The following is a 22,739-nucleotide window of genomic DNA, read 5'->3' on the forward strand; positions in this document are numbered from 1 at the left end:
ACGCAAGAGGGAGGGGATAAGGGGATATATGTATATGTATAGCTGATTCACTTTGTTATACAGCAGCAACTAACAACAATATAAAGCAGTTATACTCCAATAAAGATGTTAAAAAATAGTATGAGTATGTTTTCTACAGATGAGGAGGAGGGATGTCAAGGGCACGAACACATGAAATTCAGGCAGGCTGTTAGGGAACGAGAAATGACAAGAAGTGGGAGGAGAGATTAGAGAGGTACCCCAGGAAGAGAACTGAAGGCCCTCAATGCTGTTCTAAAATATCCTGCGAAGGTGATATGTATATTAAAACAATTCTGCCAGATGAAAAATTTTTTGTCCTTCTCTATATGATTGACTTCAGATAAAGTAAAAAAACCAGATTCACCGTTTTTCATTTGGAATTTGTAACCCCAAGTGGGCCATCCATCTACATTATCCAGCTTGGTCCTCCTTTTTATTCTCTGAATATCTGACTATTTTCAGACATCTGATTCATTTCTGAAGATTAAAGATTTATAGCAATTAGAAATACTCAGAGGAACGTACTGAGGACTCTAGACAATCTGAAAAAAAATATTTTCAGCATTATAGAATTGATAGTCTTTCTAGGTAACTGTTAGGAAGAGGATAGCATTCATCTGTATGTAAAGGCTCTGGTTCGTGTAATCAAAAGTCAGCTTAAATAGATGAAATTGTTCCTTAGTCAAGATAAATTGTATTCTACCGCTTCCTGATGAAAGGATGCATTACAGTTCTATATGATTAATTGTTCTGAAATGAATTATTTCAGAATGGCTTTGGTCTATGTATATTACACAAATATGTGAATATGCATGTGTATGTGTAAACAATTCAGAAAGCTGAAAATATTAGCTTTATATATATATATACACATACATACATGTATACATATGTATGTGTATGTATATATTTATTATAAGGATTTGGCTCCTGTGATTATGGAGGCTGACAAGTCCCCAGATCTGCAGTCAGCAAGCTGGAGCCCCAGGAGAGCTGATGGTGTGGTTCCAGTGCAAAGGCCAACTGGCTTGAGACCCAAAAGAGTCACTGTTTCACTTCGAGTCCAAAGGCAGGAAAAAACGGATTTTTCAGCTTGAAGACCATCAGGCAGGAGAAATTCTCTCTTATTTGGGGGAGTGTCAGCCTATTGTCCTACTCAGGCCTTCACCTGATTGGATGAGGCCCACCCACTAGGGAGGGCAATTTGCTTCCCTCAGTCTATTGATTGAAATATTAAAAACATCCAAAGTCACCCTCACAGAAACACTCAGAATAATGTTTGACCAAGCATGAACCTTGTGACCTATTCAAGTTGACGCATGAAGTTAACCATCATATCCACTTAGAAAAATGTGACCTAGATGGAAGTCAGACCACCCCTATAGGACCTGAGCTTTTCCTGAATTACTTACTTTTTGCTCCCAACAAATTTGCTTTCCAGGTTGTTCACCTGAGCCAGTCCTGCCTGCTCCGTTAACAGAGTCTGAAGGGCTTGAGGCCAACCAGAAGACTCTTCAAGGTGAATCATCACTCTCTGTTGTCATCTGGGGTTCCAGGATCTGGCACCATCATAAAGGTACCCAGAAAGATAGGGCGTTCACCGCTATCTGGCAGTGGCTTCCCCGTGCTCCCCTCCATGGCTAGCCTGCTGCTTTGAGAAATGTGGTCCTTTGGGTGTAGAGGAAAGATGAGTGAGGCTGGAATCAGGAGACTTAAACCCCAGTTCTGCTCCATTTCTTTGTTTCCTTAGACAAATAACTTTGTAGTCTCTTTTTCTCTATCTGTAAAATGGGAATGCTCACAGCCCTCATAAAATTTTGTGAATCTTAAATTAGCACAAATCATCAAAAACTATACAAATGGCACTTCCTGTTATTAATTTTTAGTAGCTAGAACTAAAAGCATTTGAAAGAGTCATCGACTTATCACTATTTTTACATTGTAATGACTGTTTGGACTGTGAACTCCTGGAGGGCAGAAACCAGACCACACACTTGTATAGTAGCTAGGCAGTCATCATCCACAGATATACGCCTAGTACAAATGTAGCTGATGACAAAAGAGTAGTTCTCTGATCTTTTTCAATTGGCTTAAAATTTCCTTATTTATGGCACACTAAATATATCTTCCAGAAATAGGACTGCCAGATAAAATTCAGGATGCCCAGTTAAATTTGAATTTCAGATAAATAATGAATACTTTTTTAGTACCAGTATGCCCCATGCAAATCATTTGCTTTTTATCTGAAATTCAAATTTAACTAGGCATTCTGTATTTTTATTTGTTAAATCTGGCAACCTATCCAGAAAGGGAGTTGGCAAAATTTATGTTCAAATTGAACATTAACATTTTCTTAGGTGATGAATATTTGAAATATATGATATGAAAAGTATTATATTTAAGAGTTTTTAGTTGTTCATACATCTGTTTGGCATTTAAAAATGATTTACTTAAAAAGCTAATGGACCTAAGTATATGTTATAGCCTTATTAGTTTCATTCATACGATGAGGACAATAATATTTAATGTACAGGGCTGTTTTGAAGTTTACCGGGGATTACATGTGAGAAAGTTCTTGGTAAACAGACCCAAAAACAGAGTCTCAGAGAAGCATGAACTTTGTTGTCTTTGATTGAGTTTCACTGTTGCCATTTATTGCTGTGTGAGCTTGGAAAAGCTACTTAACTTCTCTGTGCCTTGTTTTCTCATCCATAACATGAGGATAATAATAAAAGTGACCAATAAGATTTTTATGAGAAGGAAAAAAGAAAATGCATATGTAGTGTGTAGTGCATAATAAAGCACTTCATATAAACGTTAGATTGTATTAAAAATCTAGAAACTGTCCCTTTCTAGAAAGTCGCTAATACGCGGTAATGGGAAGTTATGGACCTGACTCCAAGTATAAGCTCCTTCTGTGTCTGAGGGTTCCTTAAAGCAGGGCACGTGTTGCTCTTGCGCCATCAAGTGCCTAGGCTGTGCTTTTGGCGGGAAGCGCTAATACAATGGCGCTCGTGCTTGGGGTTCTCACCGCCAGTCTTCTTCATGAATACTAAGGATGGTGAATCTCTTCCTACTCTGCACGTGTCATTACAGGCTTTCATGAAAATGCAGCAAGCCCCCAAAGGTTTACATCAGTTCAGATCATTGTTGTTTTAACTTCGTAAAGAGCATTAACATCATCATCAAGAAAAATATGGCAAGTTTTACAATTGCTGCCTTAACCTTAGAAATCAGCCTGGTGGGGCAATAACAGTGGCGGTGCAGCCATGCTCTTTCTTATCACCGTCTTGGGTGTGCTCCTTCTGCAGAAAGAAGCTGAAAGAAATCATTAAGCATGAGAGGTCCACCTGTTAGGTCAGGATCTCAGACCGCTAGGCGGAGCTTAGTGAGGCACTGGGGACTGTAATGGGCTTGTCTGTCTCGGAAGGGGGTTGAAAGGTCAGGTTTTTTTTTTTTTTTTTTTTTTTTTTTTGCGGTACGCGGGCCTCACTGTTGTGGCCTCTCCCGTTGCGGAGCACAGGCCTCCGGACGCGCAGGCTCAGCGGCCATGGCTCACGGGCCCAGCCGCTCCGCGGCACGTGGGATCCTCATGGACCGGGGCACGAACCCGTGTTCCCTGTATCGGCAGGCGGACTCTCAACCACTGCGCCACCAGAGAAGCCCGAAAGGTCAGGTTTAAGAGAAAAGATTACAAGGTGAAAGGCTATCCGTCTTTTTTTTTTTTTTTTTTTAAATCAGCACAACCTTGCTTTTACTGTGTTGGAAAGTTCTAGGTTCCTCACGGCTGATGCATATTTACATTAAACTCATGGCCAATGAATATATGCTCTCGAATGTTCCCTCTGGAATTATTCAGCTTTTCCTGGTGCTTCATGAATACAAGGAATGATTGGGTCACAGTCCACCTATTTTTCTCCCAAGGTTCAAGTTTATTTGGTTAATTAGGTGATCAACAGCCGTTTGTTCCATTAATTATGTTCTCTCTGTTGACTCTGTTATCTTAAATCCCACATTTTAAAAAGTAAATATTACTACTTGGGCATAGAGGCATGCTTTATTGGATGAATTGCCAAGTTTTTAAAATGGGACTTTTTTAAAAAAAGAAAGGAAGATGAAATTGATAAAGTTAAGACAAAAAGGGGTGTTGGACTCTCTAACTCCTTTTTTATGGCTAGCTCTGCCTGATGGCATCCTGCCTTCTCACACCCCCTCATCCCCGCCCACTCACATTTCTCTGAGCAGCTGTGCCAGGATTTCATACAGGAAAGGCTTTATGCCACACGGCCCTTTCAGACGTCACATCTAAATCATCTTCATTAGCCTTGAAAACTTGGATCCCTAGCGGGGTTCCTGGCACCCCAAACAGCGGAAGCCCTGTATGTGAACTGGAGGCATGAGGCCCCAGAGGCAATGGCACCCTCTGGTTGAAATGCATTTTCAACAACTTGTGTGCCACTGAGCTGCTGCTTCTCTCCTTTTGGTGAAAGGAAACTTCAAAAGATTTGGTTATATGAGGTTTACAATGCATGTTGAACAGAGGAAATCATGCATCCTTTAGACGTTTCCCTGTGTTTAAGGACACGTGCGGTGGTCATGGTTTCTAATGTAAGTATCAGAACCCTTGACTGTATATGTTGACGTAAAGGGACAGAATATCTAAAATCAGAATTATACGTGGTAAACACGCCTCTCAGGAATCACTAGACCAATGATCTTTCTTTGCTTCAGGATCAGCTAGGAACTCAGTCCTCTCATTTCTTCCCAGTTCTCTCCTGATTTTTCTAGTCTCTCTTCAGTGCTTTATGTTTAGAGAGACTCTTGTGGTTTTTTTTCCCCCTGAATTATTTGTCTATAACCCAGGCCACAGGGAGAAACATCAAGATATCAGCATCCATCATGCTGCTGCGAACCTTACTAGTTGAACAACTCGTATGGCTCCCAAACATAAATGTGGCTAATTTGAGCAGATTCTATATTCCATGAGAAGCACCCTCTAATCCTAGACTCGACTCTCTGTTCCTCATTCAATGCCAACTCTACTTTTACCCTAAAAGTATTCCTTCTTCAGAATAATAGTAGTAATAATAATACTGATAATGTTAACAATTGGTATTTAGCCAGAGCTTCCTAAGTTCTGGGGGACTTACTAATTCATTTAAATGTCCACATAGCTTCCTTTAAAGTCTTCCTGGGAGTTTTGAGAGCTTCTCTCTAAGGATAATATTTTTTTTAATTTAGGATAAAACTGTATTTTATTATTAGAAACAATACTTAGAATTTTGAGAGAAAAAAATCAGAAAATATGAATAACCAAGACAAAAGGAAGTGTTGAAAGCACCCTCCACAGAGTTCACCAGCAAAGTCCCCAGGGAAGCAGTGCTCCTCCGGGGCAGAGGTCAGGAGGAGTTGCCCTTCCGGGCAGTGGGTCCACGGGTCCCCATGGGCTCTGAGCTTCCCAGGCTTTGAGCACTGAAACCTGAAATCCTAGCCTTTGAGCTTAATCCTCCATCCCCTGCACTCATCCTACCCCCAACCCCAGAAACCTGGAAAAGTTAGGGAAGGGGCAGTGTGCCAGATGTTTGCACAGGAGGAGTTCAGGTATAGGAGGCTAAAATGTATTTGCAATGGGCAGCTGGGGAGCTTGTCTTGAAGCTGCATTTGCACACAGGCATACTACGTTTACTCAGAATATTTAAGAAATGGACATAACTGATGTTGGATGCTGACAGACTGGTGGGGCAAAAATCCTCCTATGATAAACCTTGACATTGGCTTGTGATTGACCCTACTAGGGAAAGAAACTTGATAGCACTTATGCCCAGTGAGCCAAGAGAGAAAGGGCAGCTGGGGCAGAGAAAGGGGCCCAAGACAAAGGCTGTTGTCATCTGCTTGCCTGGGGCTGGTTCCCCCAGGACCCAAGCAGTGCAAACTCAGCTTGCTTTCTTTGTCTTTATTGAATTAGAAGGAAGTCAAGGAAGCCTGTATGATTGTAAGTCAGGGAAATGTGAGTGGCTATGAAAATCTTGCAACATCAAACTTTCCCATTGGAACTGAGCCAACCCAGGGCAGATGTGTCAAACGTCTACTTTGGCTGCTTTGCTTGCTCACTCCAGGAAGTGGCGGGGTGGGGGGGGTGAAGCAGGAAGGGGGTGCAGGAAGATGCAAATATCGTCAGTAATGTTGCATTCAGTCCTAGGGTGGGAGACCTGCAGGTAAACGGAGCCCCACTTATTGCAGAGAACTGTCTGGAAAACAAGAACAAAGACAGAAAGCCAAACAGTTCTCTGCACAGGAATGAGGGAGGAAGGGGGCGAACTTGGTGGAACGTCAGGGCTGCCTCGAGGCAGAACAAATAACCACAGGCTGGAAAAGTACAGTGGAGGGGAAATGTGGGCCAGGCAGATTCCTCACAGGGCTCAACGCAATTTTCCTTGGCATTCTATCAGTTCTGTTGCTGTTGCCTCTTGGAATTGGACCATCTCGTGCTCTAAGTAAGCACATTCTCCATATTTTCACAAACGGGGAGTGGGGAGAGCCTTCTGAGGTCCACAGGAGGCCCAGAAACCATAAAGGAAAAAGGCCGACAGATTGGAATAATTAAGCCAAAACTTCTGCTTGGCAAAATCAGCTCACATGAACAAATTTAAAAGTCAGATGAAGACTGTGGGAAAATATTTGCAACACATAGAAAAGACAGAGCTAATATCTATCATAGCTAAAAAGCTCCTCCAAAACAGTATAAAAAGATGAAAGGGGAAAAAATGGGCAAATGATAAGAGGCATTTTAGAGAAGAAATTAAAAATAGACAATAACATTTGAAAAATGCCCAAACAGACTAACAGGTACAGTAATTGAAATTAAAACAATAGTTCTTTTTTTGGGAGGGGTAAGTCGGCAAAAATTGAGTAAGTTTTTGATGACATATACGATAAGAAGACAAAGCCCTTTACAGTTTTGTTAATGGATGTGACCTTTTTTGAAAGACAATTTGGTAGATTTTATCAAATTTAAAATAAACACATTTTCCAACCAAGTAGTCCCACATACAAGATTCTGTTTCAGAAAAGCTCTGACTCTAGAGGGAAAGGTATGTGTGTGTGTGTGTTTGTGTGTGTGTGTGTGTGTGTGTGTGTACACATTGTAAGAGCAAAAAACTGGAGACAAACTAAATACCATCAATAGGGAAATGGACAAATAAGTCATAGAACATTCACGCCAAGGAATATTCCAGGACCACTGAAAAGATGAGATGGATCTGAATGTACTGACATACTAATATGTTAAGTGAAAAAAAGACTCAGAAATATATTACATATATATTATATATATAAAACACATGTATGATATATATGTGTGTATAGAGAGACATACATAATATAATTCTATTTTATGAAAATGAAAGCAAATATATTATCTCTGTATGTACAGTGAAAAAATAAAGTGTGTACGTAGAAGACACAAACACACACACATACACACTCCAAACTAATAAAAGTGGTTGAATGTCAGTGGATGAGTCAATTAAGTAACAGAAAATTGGTTTTTATTTGTTATATTTCTGTGTTGCTTGAATTTGTTGCTACAGTCTCTGTTACTCTCATAGTGAAAAAGCACAACGAAGCGATGTAAACAGAGACACACATGCATTCCTATTACTCTCCTGTTGTAAGCAACATGCTAGTTATAGCGTAAGAGTGTGGTGTACAGACAGGTTGCCAACAAACACATGGAAGGATGTTCAACATCACTAATCATTAGAGAAATGCAATCAAAACTACAATGAGGTGTCACCTCACACCGGTCAGAATGGCCATCAAAAAATCTACAAACAATAAATGCTGGAGAGGGTGTGGAGAAAAGGGAACCCTCTTGCACTGCTGGTGGGAATGTAAATTGATACAGCCACTATGGAGAACAGTATGGAGGTTCCTTAAAAAACTAAAAATAAAATTACCATATAATCCAGCAATCCCACTACTGGGCATATACCCTGAGAAAACCATAATTCAAAAAGAGTCATGTACCAAAATGTTCATTGCAGCTCTATTTACAATAGCCAGGGCATGGAAACAGCCTAAGTGTCCATCAACAGATGAATGGATAAAGAAGATGTGGCACATATATACAATGGAATATTACTCAGCCATAAAAAGAAACGAAATTGAGTTATTTGTAGTGAGGTGGATGGACCTATAGTCTGTCATACAGAGTGAAGTAAGTCAGAAAGAGAAAAACAAATACCGTATGCTAACACATATATATGGAATCTAAAAAACAGAAAAATGGTTCTGAAGAACCTAGGGGTAGGATGGGAACAAAGACACAGACGTAGAGAATTGGCCTGAGGACATGGGGAGAGGGAAGGATAAGATGGGACGGAGTGAGAGAGTGGCATGGACATATATACACTACCAAACGCAAAATAGATAGCTAGTGGGAAGCAGTCGTGTAGCACAGGGAGATCAGCTCGGTGCTTTGTGACCACCTACAGGGGTGGGATAGGGAAGATGGGAGGGAGATGCAAGAGGGAGGGGATGTGGGGATATATGTATATGTATGTCTGATTCACTTTGTTATAAAGCAGCAACTAACACAACAATGTAAAGCAATTATACTCCAATTAAGATGTTAAAAAAAAAAAGTGTACAGAACAAAACCCTTTCCTGCTCCTTCAAGTTTGCTGACTGGAAGTAACGGGTAATTGTGGAGACAGTTCTAAACTGAGGACAAAAGAAACTGGATGCCCTCCCCCTGGGATGTTAAGATGAGGCACTTTAGCAGAACCTCTGAAGCAGCATTCTCCACATCCCCATCTCAGTGTCTCTAAAACAACAACAAAAAAGTCACCTTCTTTAGAAGTCCCACCTCATTAGTGTCCTTGTGAGGATTCACCGAGATAATATGTAGAGCATTTGAAAAGCAGTTGGCACACAGTAGGTGATAAGTAGATTTTATTATTACTGAAGTGGTCAGTATCCCTTTCTATCTCACCTCCCAGTGTGGAAGGAGGGGATTTCAACTGCTTTCCCAAAGCTGAAGTCTTCTAAGTCTTCCCTAGTGAAATGTGGGCAGATGAGCTAAAGGGGAGCCTGGCATCTCCTTCCTCCTGGATGGTTGCAGGTGGTGTCCCTGGAGTGTGGGAAGGGGTTTTAGGGAGAGTCAGAGAAGGGGAGGGAATGGCAAAAGGCAAGGCTCAATCCCCTGGTTTCTCATGAAATCAATCCAAAGTGACTCAAGAGATTTTTCGCTTTCCTAAACCCGGACCAGCTACAGAATAAGAGGACACAGCAACCCACTGGTCATTCCGTGGAATTTCCAATTTAAGTAACAAATACAAGGTGAGAGGGAGAAAATGGCACTGAGAAGTGGGATCCCCAACATAGTGAGGACCAGCGGGGCCCCTGATTATCCACGATGGAACTGGCCAGTGGCTCCTGACGGATGTAGAGTCTGGCAACCTGAGCTTCTGGTTGCCCTCCAGCTAGGAGTCATTATTCTAATAAGCCGGCAGATACCCTTTCCTTCCCAGCTTCTCACCAAAAGGTTAAAACTAGGTGGTGGAGAATAGGGAAAGAATCTTGAAATAAGAATATTAGGGGGTTGAAATTATAAAGTAGAATTTTATAACTGGATTGGATTAAAAAATATCACCGTACTAGACTAAGTTTAAACTGGAATGAGAAAAAGTTAAGGACTCTGTTCCAGGCTGATTTTGCAGCCTGTGTCTATTCCTAGGAGGAGGAGGGCTTGCAGAAAAAAAGGGTTAGGGGTTTGGGGCCAAGAAAGGTACATGGAGTTCCTGAAATAAGAAGGCGATATGCTCGCACTTTTTTCCCTTCTTCCATCTGCCATTCTCTATTCCTTCTTTTTGCTCCTAAGGAGACATTTCCCTCCCCGTTTCATGGACTCATATAGATTGAAGGGGTCCCAGAGAAAGGAATCAGCTCACCTTTAAGGTAAAAAGAATCAGGAGGCCTTTTTGTTATTGTTGTTGGTTTGTTTGTTTAAGGCAATATACTAGAAAGAGCACTGAAAATGGAATTCAGGAGATCTAAGGGATCTGGGATAAATATCTTAACCTCTCTTGGGCTCAGTTTCCTCATCTATAAAGCCTGGCATTTGGTACAATTAGATGGACTCTAAGATTTCCTCTAGTCCTTATGTTATTTCAGCTTTACTTCATAGAACTGAAAGGGACCCAGGCTGGCATCTAGTCAAACCTTTACCCTAAGTAAGTATATTCGATGGGAAAACTCAAGAGATATATTGAATTTCATGACTGAGTGTCTTTCTGTCTTCGAATAAATTGGTACTTTCCTTGAAATATAAATTATCTAGATTCAAACAGTGGTTTCCTCCAGCCATGTTACCCATTCCTTTTGTGTGTGACCATAGCATTTATTCATCAAGGACACTGAGCTGGAGCCCCAGGCTGAGTTTCCCAAAAGTTCCCTAAAGAGGAATATAATGGTTATGGACCATTGACACACTTTAGCAGAGACCAGGGATGCTCGAGGATAAACACTATTAGGGTTAGGTTATGCTAGTGGCGGCAATGGACACACCCCTAAATCTCAGGGGCTTAACAAACACAAAAGTGTATTTCTTGCTCACGTGAAGTATGTGGGTCAGCAGGGCTGTCTGTTATCCAATGGCTCAAGGGTCCAGGCTCTCTCCATCTTGTGCTGCCAGCATCTCGATATGTGACTCCGAGTTCATCCTTCAGGGGTGGAGATGGATGGAGAATGCACACTGACAGTTCAGAACCTAGGGTCAGAAGTACCATATCCCTTCTGCTCTCATTCTTAACTGCCAGGACTCAGTCATAAGTCCCCAACCCAAGTGACAGCCCCCCGGAAAGTGTCAGAGAGCATGTGGATAGTCAGTGAGCACCAGCTGTCTCTGGATAAAGTGATGACTCAATCAGGACATTAAATCACCAAGTGAGGAGCTGTTCCCTGCCTTGCGTGTTTGGAATGGGTGACCAAAAGCCTTGGTTTTTAATCTGTGGCTTCTTGAAACTATTTATTTTTCTTCTCAGAAAAAGATTTTAGCTTGGGAAAACTGCAGCATCTTGCTAGGAAGGAGGTCTTCTCACCTCTACCTCATCCTCCCTAGAGGTGGGGCTGCATTCAAGCCGTGGCATCACACGGGTGCTTCACAACAGCTTTAAGACAACTAAAATCCTCATGTCGTTGTTCCGAGGAGCTGCTGCCAAGCCAGGCCTTCACATTTTCTAATTGTGCTCTTCACTTTACTTTAAACCTAAATGCAGGACTTCCCATTTATTCTGTTCAGTGTCATCCTTTTATGTTCAGACACTTGCTTCAGCCTTCTGAGTTTTTCATTGTATCATTTATTGTAATAGCTATTTCTTCAGAATTTGCATCCTACACCAGTTTGATGAGTATGTCTTCGGTGTCTACATCCAAGTTCTCGAAAAAAATAGGCCAAGGGCAGAGCCTCCGGTGGAACCCCAGAGACCACCCTGAGAGGCATCACAATTCATTAATAAGCACAGTGGGTCCATTTGTTCCACTAGCTTCAGATTCTCCTTACCATACCATTAAGCAGTTCACATTTCTCTGAGTTCCCAAGGATTTCTTGAGATTTCATGACCTGCCTGGGTGACACTGAATTCCTCAACTCACTTGTCCTCCTCAATAGTCTGCGGGTTGATGGCATTGTCCAGCCCACATGCCGGAATCCTGGGAACAATCCCTGATCCTCCCCCTACTTCACCTCCCTCAGAAGTGAACTGGTGTAAAGCAGGAAGGTGCTGCCACTCCTGGACTGGCTGCTCCCCTCTTGTGCCTGGGCAATGGCCTCTACGCATCTCCCCAAGTCTCTGGTCTTTCCTCCTCCCGTCCTTCCTCTTCATCCTCACTGGAGTTCTTTCAAAACTTCAGGTCATATTCTATGACACCCCTGAATAAAACCACCCAAATTCTCCAGTGTAAGGACAATATTAAAAAGATTCAACAAGTAGTTGAGCATGGACAGTGACCGAAGAGAAGACCAGCAGGGCTACTCCAGATAGAAAGCAGGGCACCTTCCATCCTCAGATCCCTAATGTCTCCCAGCCCCCCACCCCCAGGCAGGGGTTTCAGCAGACCCCACATCTGCATCTCAACACTCTAGTTCTCCTTTCTCCATCCTTTCAAAGCTCCTTCTCCTTCTCAGAAAAGGCCTTGTCTCCTCTGAGGCTGTAAAGCTGTTTTTGCGTCATCATGCATTTTGTCCCACTCCCTGGCGTTTGGTAGAAACTGGCTAGTGTTTCAGGCTTTACTCTGTTGAGTCAGAGCCAAGGTTTTAGCATTCAAAAATAAATAAATAAATACAACAAGAGCTACCCCCCATCTCCTCCCTCCCTCAAACTCCAGGCTCTTAGAAGTGAAAGCTTTCAAGCCTTTCTTTTTATATTCTCAGCCAGAAATTGGATGCTGTTCTGACTGGATCCTTTTGTGTCTTTTCTTTGCGGGCAGTCAGCCTTCGTCTCTCGGTCTGGTTAAATGGTGAAAGAGTCACAAGGTAAAAAAAAGATTTTCTGAGAAAGAAAAAGACTTCTCATAGTATTTCCAAATATTATCACAATTCTTTGTTGATATGGCCACCAACTCTACTAAATTCAGCTCCATGTGGGCAGGGACCAATGTTTGATTGACCTCTGCTTTCCCAGTGCTTGAGACATACTAGACACTCATTAAATGCCTATTGACTGAGTGGTTAAACCAGTGAACAAAGGGTAGACCATATCTATGGCATTTTGCTAATCTGCCAGTATATTAATTTTATAAAAAAGGAAATGGAATGATTTGACTTAGTTCCTGTTTTTGCTTGGCTCAAACTACAGGAATAGGAAAATGTATTGCGTCCTTTGAACAGGATTTCAGAAACCACAGGGATTTCAGGACCACATCCATGGCAATCAATTTTTGTAGGAAAAAAAAAAAAAAAGGATGTGTGCATAAGGAAAGAGAAAATTTAATAACAGTATTTGCAGATAATAGCTAATTCCTGTGTACTGGGGATGCATAATTTTTCAAAGAGAAAAAAATACATTTTATTGTCTTCTCACCTTTATGGTTGTTTTCTCCTATTATTATTTAATTAATGTAACTTTATAAAAGCAAATCAGTGATTTTGTCTGGATCCCTCTTTTCAAAGCCTGCTCAGCTTACTGGACTCCCTAGCCCAGAACCAGGCCTTAATAATGGGTATATGAACATAACAAAAAGTAAAATTATATTTCTAAGGTGCTAAGTATTAGACCTTCTTAATTGTTTGTTTCTAGAGGGCCTATTTTTCTCCTTTATGTGATTCCCTCCTTCGTTTTATGTGACATTTAAAACTAAATTACCATTGACCTTGCATAGTCATTAACAGATTACAGTGGCTTAGTGCCACTGATGGGTGTCCACAGCTGGTGCCACATCTGTGGAATGCATGTGAAAGCCATCATTGCTGTGCTCATAGAAAGCCATATAACAAAGAGGAGGTGAGTCGGTGAGTTCTGGATCCAGAGAGCCTGCTTTGAATTACTGCTCTACAACTTGCTTGGAGGGAATTACTTCTTACTCAGAATATGACTGGAATATTTTATAATAATGATGAAGATAACAGCAAATCTGTTGATTACACTGGTGACTCACTACATCCCTTTGATCTCACCGAAAGAAGAGCTGGATGAGAAAGTGGGTGTGAGACTAGCCCATGGCACGAGCTGTCCAGATGGCCAGGGCTGCCCCAGCCAACCTGGCCTGCTGGGGCAGTGAACTCCTCTTTCCCTCCACTCTGTGTGCTTTTCTCAAAAAGGTGCAGCCTTTGCAGCCAGAAGCCCTTCCTGAACCCCCTGAGTGGTTATGCTTCCCCATCAGATGGGCCTACAGGCTCTTAGGGTCCATCCCTGGGTCAGGAGGCCTTTTGTTTCCCCGTCTCCAAATGCTGGATCATCACACAACCAGGCAAGTTATGAAAAGTACAGGGGGAGATTTTCTTAATGCATTGCATGGCTACTATATTAGCTGTGTGTGCATGTGTGTGAACAACTAAATATAGTGGGTTTTCTTTATCTCCTGGTTCCATTTTTATACCCGGTTCTTGAAAAGACATTTTACTCATTCTTAGTTCAGAAAAAATTAGGCCCACTTCGCAGTTCAGCTGTTTTCAGTTATGTTACTCCACCCACTCTCTGTTTTTCTGGGCACTCGTTTACCCACTAAAGGACTTATAAGGCAACCCTGTGCTCTCTCCCAGCCACGGTGGTCACCCTGCCTCCACGCACCTAATACGTACCCCCAGGAGCTTGCTGGTTCTGCCTCAGAGACTGTGCCAGGTAGAATATTAGCCCCTCTTCTTCCCCTACCCCGCCACTCCCAGACATTTGTTGGTACATGAATATCAGCCCACGGATGCTATGTTGCAAGAATCATTCTGTTTCTTCATATCTTTAGATCAGTTTAAATCTGCCCTGGGTCCTCCTCCCTCAAGGCTGGAGGGAAACGTAATTTCAGTCATTATTGGGACTCCCCACTTTCAAGGCCTGTGCAACGGAACTTAGGTATTGCCCAGGTAACAGGTTGGTCCCTCTGGTCACGGGCTATGGTGCTTGCTGGCTCCTGCTGAGATGCATGTGGTTTCAGTCCAACTGGGGCCATCAGCCCCAGCATCCATCTTCAGATTCCAGATTTCACCCTGGAATCTTAGGGATAGAGCCTCGTCTACGTAGGGCCATCTTTCCTAGATGCCCTCTACAGTTGTTCTTGGGGTCTCTTCCCCTCCTCAGGCTTCTGTTAAGGAGCAGTGTGTGACCCCCACCATTAGAGAGACTCTCTGACCTTCATCCTTCACCATCTTGGGAAATCTCTCTCCCCCTTGAGAGTTGCCATCTTTTCTCTCTTTCCTCTCTGGGACACCTGGCAAAATTTCTTCAGAGGGTTTAAGCTTTCACAAAAGGCAGGAAAGAACTTTGATGTCAAGTTTTCTGTTGTGCAAAATCCTGATGCAAGCAAAGTGTTAGGATGCTTGAAGTGAGAAGATGGAAAAATACTGCGAGTCAATTATTTGCTCAAATACTATCCTGTTTGCTCTTTTTTAAATGAATAAACTCTAGTTAGGAGAACCACCTAGGCGAGACCTGGAAGTGAGGAGAAAGGCAGGGGTGACACATAGACATCTGTAGGGGGTCCTGGGGAACAGGGATGGCTGTAGTGGACCCTGGGACAGGGATGGTAGTTGCTATAGCATGTGAATTCTCACAGTTCCCCTGAAGTGAATGCCCCCATGAGGCATCTGGACTCTACTTCTATGGTGCTCCACTAGCATTTCTTCCTTTGTACCTTTCTTGTCATGTCTCTTCTTTTATTCATTGCATTTTTCTTCTTTTTCTTTCCTCAACATAATTTTAAGAGGTGCTCACAGCTATAATATGACTACCATACAGTTTGATATTCTTTGTTAAGGTATCCAGATACCACGAAGGCCTGGTTTCTGAGCGGTTAGTCACTGAGCCAACTTCATAAGGAAAACAGCCCATAATCCAGTCATTACACTGTAATATTCAGATGACCAGATCGGGTCAAATGTTATTTGAAGGTTGAGAAATCACCCAAGTGTTTGAGCCATTTTAATGCATAACTGTCTCCTTAATTATGGAGTCAACAGCGGCATTAGCTGTTTGCTACAACCTGGGCTTCTCATGCTGTTTGCATGATTGCCATCTTCTTGCCTTCTTTCAACTTGTAGCAAAAGGGAATTTCTGGGCCATTGTTTTCCATTTCACTTACTTTCCATATTTATGCCAGTTAAATATTTATAAATGTTTAAGCTTGTAAAAGCTGTTTATTGTATTTCTATTATCCACCTTTGTTGTAGAATATCTGTTTTTTTCTTATGCTCATTACAGAAAAAGTTTTTGAGCTAAAAAAATATACCATAAGCTTATACAATTTTGCAGCACATCATTTCCTGTGTCCTTTTTCTATCACAAATTGCTTTTCAATTCTTTTCTCCACAGTTTTTTATTCTATGGAACAGAGGTCAGCACACTACTACTTCCCATGGGCCAAATCTAGGCCATGGATTTAGTTTTGTAAATAATGTTTTGTTGGAAGACAACCATGCCTGTTATTTTAAGTGTTGTCTATGGCTGCTTCCACATTACAGTGCCGGAGTTGGGTAGTCATGATGAAGACTGTATGACATGAAAAGCCTAAACTATTACTACCTATATTTTTACAGAAAATGTCTACTGACCCTAGCTGTGAAACAATAACCAAAAATCATTTTCATCGCAGAATCTTAAGAGTTTCAGAGCTGGAAAAGATATGAGCCCAAGAACTTCCTTTTACAGAAGATAAAACAGGTCTATGCAAGAGTCAACCATTACTGAATGCTCATTATATGCCAAGCACTGTGCCTTAGCAAATACTATCTCACTTAGTGCCTACAACCAATACTAGTATTTCTGGTTATTATAGGTGAGTAAATCAGGACATGAGAGCTTAAATAACTCTCCTGTGGTCACAGAGTTATAATAATAAGTGGAGATGGATTTGACTCAAGAAATAAGACTTTAGAGTCTAAGAAGAAAGCCATTGCACAATTCAGCCTCTAAGTGAAGGAATTTTCTGGAAGTCCCACAGAAAGTAAATGTCAGAACTGAAGCTAGTGCCTGGTTTCCTATTCTCCCATGCCATCTATTAAAAGTAAAGATGTTTATTGACCTCTGTGTTCTGTGACCGAGGGAAGTAGAGGTCTTCTTCACATGTCTTTTCTGAGTCTTGACTGAAAATATACTACCCATTGGCTGGGGGTAAGACGTCTGTTCTAGCAAGACTGGCATCAGTTTTTTCCTGGGTGAGTCACACAGCTATGGCTCTGTTCCCTGGGAACTTGCTTGGGCTTTGACTTAAACTGTTAAAAGTCTTTGTAAAGTGGAATGGACCACCCATTAGAGGCCCCTCTGTTCCCATGAGGAAATAGGACTCTTCCTCCTCAAGTCAACCTGTTATGGCTTAGCATTCCCTGTGTTCAAATAGTAGAACAGGAGCTGCTATTTGCGGTCATAAAATTCATAACTAACATTTCCAATAGGAACAACCTGGGGCAACAGGCTGTAAGAATGATCGATTCTGCATTAAATTAAGCTTTTGTTGATTATACTAATACTTGCAGCTTTATGATCACTGGGGTTCCATGTGGTCAGGACCCCCAGGGCCTCAACACCCACGGCCTGGCCCCACTGCCTTAGGAACATATACTTCTCACTTTTTAGTCAGTCTTACCTTCATGTTTTAATGCCTTAGTCTTTGTAAGTTTGTTCTCTCTTCAGGTTTCTGATATTGTTCTTCCTAATTATTTTCTCCTGAAATGAAGGCCTTCCCAGTGCTAAGCCCAGCCTGCTCCACTACTAGACAAAATGCCCCAGCTGGGCAGATTGCTGTCTCCCTAGAAGTATGGTCATTATCTTCACCTGGGTGCTTGATGTGGAACAGCCTAGCAATCTTCACTGTTTCCCTGGTCAATTCACATTCCCATTTCTCCCTCAAAATTCCCCCCAAACTTCTGACTCTCTCACTTACCTCATCAAATTGGAACTCTCCAATTTGAGTTCTACGCTGATCTGCTCTCACGTCCCTTTCCTGCTTCGCACCTTGCATTTGAAAAGGAGGCCCTGGGACTTCCCTGGTGGTGCCAGGGTTAGAATCCACCTGCCAACAATGCAGAGGACACAGGTTCGATCCCTGGTCCAGGAAGATCCCACATGCCGTGGAGCAACTAAACGTGTGTGCCACAACTACTGAGCCTGAGTTCTAGAGCCCATGAGCCACAACTACTGAGCCCGTGTGCCACAACTACTGAGCCTGTGCTCTGCAACAAGAGAAGCCTCCGCAATGAGAAGCCCCCACACCACAACGAAGAGTAGCCCCTGCTCACCACAACTAGAGAAAGCCCGCGTGCAGCAATGAAGACCCAATGCAGCCAAAAATAAATTTTAAAATGTCTTTTAAAAAAAAAGGAAAAAGAAAAGGAGGCCCTCCTCCTATGAAAGGTCAGATGTTCTGTAGGTTTTACCCATCACATCATGTCTCAACATCTCATGGAACTTGCACTGACCATTTCCCTATCTTCTTGTCACCTGAGCAAGCGTGCCACTTTGTAAGAGGTGAAAAAGCATCCCTGGAAAAAGTTACTGTAGAAATATAGTATCAGTTAATCCAGGTTTCCATGTGTAACTATAAAGTATAAATTGGTTCCCCTCCTACTGAATAGAAATGAAACCAAACAAAATAAAACAAACAATAAACAAGCAAATTCTTCTCCAACTGTGAGCCAGCACACATAAGTTCTTGTGATCTTTCATGTTGCAGGATGCAACCTCAGTGTTGCCACCGACACAGAAATCAGTCGGCTGACTATTGTTTGGAGTCAGCTGAACTCCTTATACCCCAAACAGTGGAAAAGCATAAATGTGTATTTGACTTCCATGAAATCAATGATAGATGAGCCATTAAAGAGAGAGCAAGAAGAAAAGTTAGAGCTGAGAAAATAACACTTCAAATATTATGAGCCATTCTGCCTGCCAGTCTCTTCACTGCTCACATGACCTACAATCGTGTTGTCGGGGAGGAGGAAACCGAATCCCTGGAGTGTGTACTGCGCACATCTTCATGATCTCAGCCCTCATCACACAGACGCTGAACTCATCATTATTGTCAGCATCAGTCATCATGGTGAGTCAACAGTATTACCATCAGAGCCAGGCAAGGATACCCAGGATGCATGGTGAGTATTCAGTAGTATTGCTTCCCCTGCTTTGTTAAATGTGTCTTTCTCTTTATCTTGTTATCCCATAATTTAATATACTGTAGTGTTATATTTTGCATGTGTACACTGTGTTATATCCTCTGTTTGTTTTACACATGTATATATACATGCTGTCTTAGAGGAGCATATATACCAAACCACATATATTCTATTGTATGTTCAATTTAAAGAATTCTCAAGGATTACTTTGAGAAAATATGATTATCATTTTGCTCTTTGACTTTACAACTTAACTCCCTACATAGGCTGTGGCCAACTACAATCTAGAGAGTCATGCTGTTTTCCAGGAGAGAGCGACTTATTACCTAATAATTGTACCTAAAGATGTTATCTAATTTAAAAAGATCACAGTAGAAGGCAAGAATTGGAGAATAACTGGGAAACTTTTTGCCAATATGAAATCCAGGAGAAAGAACTTTAAAACATATTTTGGACAAAACCTGTGGCTAACATGTTTATTTCCATCCTTAGAGAGTTAGAGTGACCTAATAACCTAACCCTAACCCTAATCCTACCCCTAACCCTAATACTCTATCGAATCCAAAGGCCAAGAAAAGAATAGACAATAAATTATATAAAATGTTTAATCCTATATGGAAGAAGATGTCATAAACAAAGTCAATAAACAAATAAAAGATCAGGAAACATATCTGTAATATATAATCCAATAAAAATTTAACATATGTAATTGTATTAGTTATCTAATTCTGCAAAATAAATAACACCCAAACTTAGCAGCTTAAAACAATACACATTTACTACTCACAGTTTCTGTGGGTCAGGAATCCAGGCACAAATTAACTAGGTCCTCTGCTTTAGGGTCCCTTACAAGTTTGCAGTCGAGATGTCAGCCAGGCTGCAGTGTTATCTGAAGGCTCGAAAGGGGAAAAATCTGCTGCCCAGCTTATGTGAATGTTTGCAGGATTCATTTCCTTGAGAAATGTTGGAATAAGGGCCTCAGCTTCTTATGGACTGTTGACTGGAGGTCACCTCAGTTCCATGGCAGGTGGCCCTCTCTATCAGAGCAAGCACATGAGAAGAGCCACAGAGAGAACACTAGCAAACTGGAAGTCATGGTCTTTGTGACCTAATCACAGAAGTGGTATCCCATCACTTTGCTGTATACTAATCTCTAGAAGCAAATCACTAGATCCAGCCCACACTCAGAGAGGGGGATTATGCAAGAGCATGAATACCAGGATGTGAAATCACTGGGAGACGTTTTGGAAGGCTGCCTATCACAGTGATATACAGATTGCTTGTACATATTGGTTAGAAAAAGATAACACAGTATAAATGTGAGCAAAGGATAGGAATAGGCAATTCAGATAAGAGAAATACAAATTACATTCTACATGTGAAGAGATTCTCATTCTCTACAGTAGTCGTGGAAATGCAAATTAAAATGGCAGTGAGAGAATCACATTAACTCTCAGATAAGACTCAAATTAATTATGAACATGAGGAAACAGCACTCATACATCTATTGCTAATGGAAATATGAATTCTACAGCCTTTTTTTTAAAGCAATTTGTTAATATCAATGAAAATTTTAAAAGTATCTTCCCTTTGACTTAGAAATCTAATCCATCAAATTAAAATCAAGAATTCACACACACACACACAAAACCCACACACACGCCTTCTTACTGTAGTATTGTCTTCGTGCAAACAAACTGGAAACAAGATGGATAGCCATCAACAAAGAACTAGTAAAATAAACTGTGGCATGTGTATATGTATTGAATAATATCATGCAGCCATTAAAAAGGATGAATTAGAGGAAGAGAATGCATGCCAAAAAAAAAAGGGAAGACAGAGGGGAAAAAAGAAAGGAACAAAAGGCAAATAAAGATGGCATAAAAGAGTATAACTATGAGAACAAGCATGTATTTATATAAAGTTATGTTTATTTGTGGCTATGTGAACAAAGAAAATAGAATAACTTTTAATGGGTTAATTCTGTGTTCAGTGGAGGAATTTCAATCATATGTTTATGAGTCTACTTTGAACATTAATCAATAACATAAAGTACACATAGGATGACATAAGCATAAGGAAAGATATGGGAAAATATGCAGCAAGTTTTTAACATTGATCACCTGGGCTGAGTTTGTTAGAGAAAATGGTGGAAGAAGAAGATAGGGAGGAACCTATTTAATAAACAAAAACCAAACTTTTATTTATGCCTAACAGTGAATATGATTTAAAAAGCAGGTATAATCTTATGTCATTTATATACTAAGATAAATATATGTGTATATTTGTACACATAGAAGTGCAAGAAAGAGTCACCAGAATGTTCATAGTGGTTGTCTCAAGATTGAGAGTCCAACTAATTTTTATTTTCTTTCTTATAATTTTATATATTGACTTAATTTTTTAAAATAGCCTGTATTTATATAATTGGAATGAAATGAAATTTATTTATAGATATATATACTTGCACACATATGGATACACGCACATATGTTATGTATAAATATAAGCTATGACTGTGAATGAGCCCGAATTGGCAGACAAGATTTCTGTCGGCATGAGAGGAGAAAGAGGGCATTTTATGTCACATATGCAGTACAAAGAGAGATGCCGACTCAGGAAAGCAAAAAGTCATACGAAGGGAAAACAAAAGATTTGATTGGCTTATACGGAATGGGTAAGAAAGTAGTAAGATTCTACGTGTAAGCTGGAACCAAATTGCGAAGGACTTTAAAGACAGTTCAGACCTCATCTAGTAAGCCTTGGGGAGCAGCATTTGAGTTTAAGGTGACATGACAAAAATCTGTTGGAAGATGAATCTGGTCCTGGTGTTCTGGACAAAATGGTGAAGAGGACCCAGAGACAGGGAGAGCGTTACTGAAGTTAATTATATAGACGGCTTGAGGCAGTCGGGGCCGGAAGTGGATTGTGTTCGGGGGAAGAAAAGGACACGTTGAGCACTACAAAAAATGGCTTAATGATGGGGTTCCTGGCAAGGAGATTTTGAGGAGCGAAGCATCTACAAGCACCAATTACACCAACACACTGCCCTTGTCCTTCTGCTTGTGTAACGGAAGATATGCTGGCATTTCTGAAATAAGTAAGAATAACACATTGTGTATACATAGACCTTTACCATTTATTAAGGACTTATACATTTACTGTCTAACTCTTATCGTCACAACAATCAAGCAAGGGGTGGAAAGAAGATGTGATGTCCCCCTTTCTCAGATGAAGAAGAGAAAATTTCAATATAAGCCATGTAAGCTATGTAAGCTTGCCCAGCCTTGCATAGCTTAATATCAACCTAAAGACTTGACCAAAATTTTCTCTTTGAGTTGGTCTTCAGCCGTAGTCTTTGGAAGGCCTTCATATAGTGTTTCTGACAGTATTTCTGATCAACAATAATTTGAACCCCCAGGGTACAATAAAATCTAATCTGTGTAATGACAGTTAAACAAACAGTCTACACTAGTTGAGTTTACTATTAATAACTGAATCTTCACTTTCAAATATAAGGAAGCATCCCAGACACAAAGAGAAAACCTACTTATGTGCTTCACATGTTGAAATTCTTGCAGTTTGTAAAATTCTGCCATAGCTCATTATGACTGTGAAAATCGTTAATTTTATGTAGAATAATTTGAAGTTGATTTCTAAAAATACTTAGAAAGCATTTTCTTAAAGCAGTGCACAAAGCTTCAGTTTGTGGCATTGTTTCAATAAAATTATATCTTCTGGTATATGATAAGAGAAGATAAGTCTTTACCTTAGTATATTACTACTAAATAGAAAAAAAAATTAAATCCTAGGTGGCAACATCACTATTAGCAGTCTCTGAGACTAGCAGAACTGTGCAATATATATATATATATTGCTCCTCAATTAACCTAAATGGAAAGTGACT

General features: G+C 40.9%; 1 long non-coding RNA gene across 1 annotated transcript in view; it reads left to right on the forward strand.

Annotated features, from left to right (window-relative positions):
- The first annotated feature begins 1,467 nt into the window (after positions 1-1,467).
- LOC141278206 (uncharacterized) overlaps positions 1,468-22,739 on the forward strand; it is a 28,539-nt gene continuing 7,267 nt past the window's right edge. Inside the window, exons 1-2 of the long non-coding RNA XR_012330553.1 lie at positions 1,468-1,597; positions 18,397-18,811. This is a non-coding gene — a long non-coding RNA (uncharacterized lncRNA). The remainder of the gene's footprint in view (positions 1,598-18,396; positions 18,812-22,739) is intronic.

This window comes from Tursiops truncatus, chromosome 3 (genome assembly GCF_011762595.2).
Source record: "Tursiops truncatus isolate mTurTru1 chromosome 3, mTurTru1.mat.Y, whole genome shotgun sequence".
In the NCBI taxonomy this organism is placed as follows: Eukaryota; Metazoa; Chordata; class Mammalia; order Artiodactyla; family Delphinidae; genus Tursiops; species Tursiops truncatus.